We start from the raw sequence: 6,049 nt of genomic DNA on the forward strand, positions 1-6,049 counted from the left end.
AAATGATGGGGCACAATTTCGCTCACTGACACCACAGATGGGGCATTGTTTATTGGAAATGATTCTGGGTAGACATGTGCAAAACGGAAAAAAGTTATTTCGATTCGATATTTAACTAATTTTGTTTAGTTAAATTCCTTAAATTCGTGCAATTTGTTTTGTTTCATTTATTGGTATTCAAATTCGAATTTCTGAATTTGATCGCATTTGAAAACATTTCAGCCGGATTTGTGTGTGACAGATGTTTTGGTGTGCGCTGGTACACTGGGACAGATGTTGATGGGACACTGGTATTACAGAGGTTTTGTGCAATGGTGTACACTGAGACAGATGTTGATGGGACACTAGTGGTACAGATGCTTTTGTACAGTATTAGTAGTAGTGGTATTTATTGTTTTTTTTTCTTTTCTATTCTATTATTTTCTATTTGAATCCATGCTTTTTATTTTCTATACTATTCTAATCTATTCTTTTTTATTCTATTCCAACTCAAATTTATTATATTTGTAACTTGACTTTCAGGAGAGGATTATATTATTTTATATTCTATTTTAGTCTATTCTGTTCCTTGATTTTCTGTTTTTTTTTATTCTGTTCTTTTTATTTTCAATTCCATTTTGTTCTATTTTACGCTATTCTTTTATGTCACTATTCTATTCTATTCAGAAATTTGAATTTTGAATCAAATTTGAAAACTATTTAAATCAAATTCATAAATGGATTGCATCTGATTTGAATTTTGTCCCAAATTTTGTTTCCTTTTTTTTCGGATTCGTTAAAATTCATTATTTTTCGAAGTCCAGAAATTCAAATACATCCGAATTTCCGAATAATGAGCAATTAGCTCGAATTTCGATTTTCTACTCCTGATGGCCACAGTTCAATCACATGTGAAAGCAGCACACAACACTTCACTCTTCATCCATCATCCCTTAAACATTATCCTTCCCAGGGTCCTTAGTAAGGGCTCTGGCTGGCCTTAGAAACCCTGCTAGTTGTTCCAGAGACAGGATCACTGTAGGTCACCTCTAGCTCCAGTACCCTTCTCCCAGGTCCTCCAGGGGGATAAACTCACTTCAAACAACACTTGGCCCAGCCTGAACGGTCTTTTGCAACCCTCTCTAACCTCCACCACTACAAGAGACAGGATGACTACAGCTGGCTCTTCTGGGTGCAGAACTATCTCACCCTGTCCTCCAGCCCTGTCCAGGGCCCCTGCAGCAGGTGACTACATCTTCACAAGGTAGGGTATCCGGCTCCCCATACCCCAACTGCACTAAGACTCCTCCAGACATCCCAACCCGTAAAAATTCATTTCAGGGAGGTGGCAGCCTCATTTTAGGTGGTACTGCTGGTTGGTACAGCTGGTGGGTACAGCTGGCTGGTACTCCTTGTGGTTACTGCTGGCTGGTACTGCTGGTGGGAAATGCCGGCTGGTAATGCTGGCTGGTACTGCTGGCGGTTACTGTTGGTGGGTACTGCTGGCTTGTACTGCTGGTGGGTACAGCTGGCTGATACTGCTGGCTGGTACTGCTGGTGGGAAATGCCGGCTGGTAATGCTGGCTGGTACTGCTGGCGGTTACTGTTGGTGGGTACTGCTGGCTGATACTGCTGGTGGGTACAGCTGGCTAATACTGCTGGTGGGAAATGCTGGCTGATACTGCTGGTGGGTACTGCTGGCTGATACTACTGTGGGTACTGCTGGTTGGTACTGCTGTGGGTACTGCTGGATCAGGCAGATAGTGCTGGCTGGTACTGCTGTGGGTACTGCTGGCTGGTATTGCTCGCTCAGGCAGGTAGTGCTGGTTGGTACTGCTGTGGGTACTGCTGGCTGGTATTGCTCGCTCAGGCTGGTAGTGCTGGCTGGTACTGCTGTGGGTACTGCTGGCAGGAAATGCTGGACTAAGGAGCGGCGCCGCGCTGGAGGATGATGCTTCCTGTATTGATCAGTCTCCTCACAGGCGGAGTGCATTTGATATCACTCCTCCTGTGACTCACTCAGACTGTCAGGACAGAGCCGGAACTATAATGGAAACATTGGCTCCATTCTGACAGCTCAGCTGAAGACTCAGCGACACCCGGGACATCGCTGGACGGAATCGAGCCACTTTGCCGCAGTACAGTCCCAGTGACTGGTCGCCAAGTGGTTAATGCTCAAAGTAAACTCCCCCAACCATCCATCATTTCTCCATGATTTATTTTGTTGAGAAAAACACCTCCTAGCATTTCTGGCCATGGTCATCTTGGGTAAGGGCAAATTATTATGTAGCATTTACTTTCTGGAATCCATCTGCCCTTAGCTCAGGTGCAATAAAACAATAAATCTGGTGCAGGGGTGATTTGCTAAGGTAAAACAATTCGGTGAAAAATCAAGTCCATATAAAATTGTCCATTGACAGGCATAGTACATACAGTCTATGGATGGCAGCCGCTATCCTCAGAGTCTAGCAGGCTCTATATCTGAAAGAAGAAAAGGGGAGGGCAAGATGGAAGTGCCACCTAATTGTAGTATATTAGAAATGTTTATTTTCACACATGGGTTAAAAAGACTCAGGAGTAGACAAGCTCATAATAGTGCTGTATAGTGAGGAGCCGTCCCGGATTGTCCCAAGATCAGAGCGATCCATTGAGCTGTATGGTGTAGTAAGCCAGGAGTTTAGTTGTCCCGTGGCCACCGGGAGACAACCAGCGTGGACCGCAAGCAAATTTACGTCACTGGAACCGAGAGGCCTGTAGAAGGAGCAGCAGCCTACTTGTTTGTTGAGCCTGGTCCGCCGGTTTCCGGTTCCGGCGACGTCATTTCCTTGCGGTCCACGCTGGTTGTCTCCCGGTGGCCACGGGACAAACATCGGACCAGGCTCAACAAACAAGTAGGCTACGCGCTCGGAGGAGCAGCTCCTTCTCTCGGTTCCGGTGACGTCATTTCCTTGCGGTCCACGCTGGTTGTCTCCCGGTGGCCACGGGACAACCATCGGACCAGGCTCAACAAACAAGTAGGCTACGCACTCGGAGGAGCAGCTCCTTCTACAAGCCTCTTGGTTCCAGTGACGTCGGTCCACGCTGGTTGTTTCCCGGTGGCCACGGGACAACTGAACTCCTGGCTTACTACACCACACAGCTCAGTGGATCGCTCTGATCTTGGGACAATCCTGGACGGCTCCTCACTATACAGCATTTTTATGAGCTTGTCTACTCCTGCATCCTGTGAGTCTTTTTAACCCATGTGTGAAAATAAAAATTTCTAATATACTACACTTAGGTGGCGCTTCCTTCTTGCCCTCCCCTTAGCTCAAGCATGCATGCAGGACAGTGTGCTTAGCCGAGAAAACCCCTCTCCTCCTCTCCTCTCCTCCTGAAGACTCCTGGGATGTATGGCATCATTTGCCTAGGCAAGAAAGCAGGAAGTAACTAAAGAAATGTAAAAAAAAAAAGTTTATAACACAGGAATATTATATACTTTCCTATCTATTCACCAATGCTAGCAGCATAAGGATTAAACATAGTCTATGTTGATTAAAGGAGTGGATTCCACTTTAAATAAAGTAACCAAATAAAATCTAAAATCACTGTTAGAATTTTGTTTGTTCAAGAAAAATTTTCCATCCTGCTTCTTCAAAATTTCTTCAAAAACAAATGTTGCTTTTACTATTGTCTGGCCAGCTTTTTATACAGTGGGGGGAAATGCAGGCTCTATATAAATCATTTGAAATAAGCAGAATGCAGGGTAGTTGCGGAAGGTGGTGGCATTGCAGACTGTGCCAGTAGATGGCAGTGTGGTGTCAGTGGAAGCCCCTCTCCGCTACAATGTATCAATTCTGAATGATTTTGCATACAGGGAGATTGATGGAGGGGCGAGGAAGGCTGACTGCCTGAAATCTGTGACATGCATCAATTCTGGCTGAACCCTGCCTGCTAAATGTTCAACACAGACTGACGGATGAGTCTCACAATTCACTGAGGAGAGAAGAAAAAATAAGATGTAGGACAGTAACAATGTGGCTTCATTTACCTACCATTGACTGCGGCTGTCCCAGGGCCCCTATTATTGAATACGTCCGCAGGACCAGCGCTCTACCTTCCAATCCGATTCTGAGTATTTTCCATGATAGACAGATAAAAGATAGACCGATAGATAGACAGATAGATAGATAGATAGATAGATAGATAGATAGATAGATAGATAGATAGATAGATAGATAGATAGATAGATAGATAGATAGATAGATAGATAGATAGATAGATAGATAGATAGATAGATAGATAGATAGATAGACAGACAGACACATACTGAAATTATTAAAGGATCAGGCTGCCCAGAACTTAGTGGGTCACCTGCTTTGCCCATTAAAAGGGGTTTCCATTTTTTTTTATATTTTAGAAAATGTTGTTACCCTCATGGCCATCATCTGTGTTGTTGTATATGCACTATATTACCAAAAGTATTGGGACGGCTGCCTTTACACACACATGAACTTTAATGGCATCCCAGTCTTAGTCCATAGGGTTCAATATTGAGTTGGCCCACCCTTTGCAGCTATAACAGCTTCAACTATTCTGGGAAGGCTGTCCACAAGGTTTAGGAGTGCATCTATGGCAATGTTTGACCATTCTTCCAGAAGAGCATTGTGAGGTCAGGCACTGATATTGGAGAGAAGGTCTGGCTCGCAGTCTCTGCTCTAATTCTTCTAGCTGGTTGAGGTCAGGACTCTGTGCAAACCAGGGAACTTCCTCCACCCCAAACTCACTCATCCATATCTTTATGGACCTTGCTTTGTGCATTGGAGCACAGTCATGTTGGAACAGGAAGGGGCCATCCCCAAACTGTTCCCACAAAGTTGGGAGCATGAAATTGTCCAAAATGTCTTGGTATGCTGACGTCTTAATAGTTCTCTTCACTGGAACTAAGGGGCCAAGCCTAACCCCTGAAAAACAATCCCACACCATAATCCCCCCTCCAAAAAATTATTTCAAATGATGCACAAAGCAAGGTCCATAAAGACATGGATGAGTGAGTTTGGGGTGGAGGAACTTGACTGGCCTGCACAGAGTCCTGACCTCAACTCCAAGGAACACCTTTGGGATGAATTAGAGTGGAGACTGTGAGCCAGGCCTTCTTTTATCCGCTTGCCGACTGCGGCAGTCAGCCCCGTACAGGCAAAACAACGTAGGGCTACGTCGCTTGCCTACGAGCCTCTAGGGGGCGAGCGCGCGCCTCCGCTCATTGACTGACATGTCCGCGCGAGTGACCAGTGGATCCGATGTCCGCCGGTCACTCGCGATCTCCCGGTGGAGAGGGAGAAAGGCAGGCGGCGGATGTAAACAAAGCCGCCTGTCATTCTCCCTGATCTAATTGCAGAGATCATACGATCCTGCTATGTAGGATCGTATGTCTCTGTGGTTACATCACTATCCACGCCCCTTTACAGTTAGAATCACGCCCCTAGGGTCACACTTAACCCCTTGATCACCCATACTGTTAACCCCTTCCCTGCCAGTGTCATTTTTACAGTAACAGTGCATATGTATAGCACTGATTACTGTAGTAATGTCACTGGTACCCCCAAAAGTGTCAAAAATGTCAGTTAGGGATCTGATCTGTCCGTTGCAATGTCGCAGTCCCGCAAAAAAAAAACGCAGATCGCCGCCATTACTAGTTAATAAAAATGACAAATCTTTCCAATAGTTAATAGCTGCGATAACTTTTGCGTAAACCAATCAAAATACGCTTATTGCGATTTTTTGTTTACCAAACATATGTAGCAGAAAACAAATTTGGCCTAAAATGTTAAAAAAATTTTGATTTTTAAATTTTTTTGGGGGAATTTCATATAAAAAAATGTGAAAAATAATGTTATTTTTTTCAAATTTGTCGCTCTTTTTTTTTTTATAGCGCAAAAAGTAAAAATCGCACAGGTGATCAAATGCCACCAAAAGAAAGCTCTGTTTGTGGGAAAAAAAGGACATCAATTTCATTTGGGTAAAGTGTCGCACGACTGCGCAGTTGTCTGTTAAAGTCACGCAGTGCCGTATCGCAAAATAGGCCCTGGTC

Source organism: Pelophylax lessonae (assembly GCF_965119305.1).
Source record: "Pelophylax lessonae genome assembly, chromosome: 5".
Classification (NCBI taxonomy): Eukaryota; Metazoa; Chordata; class Amphibia; order Anura; family Ranidae; genus Pelophylax; species Pelophylax lessonae.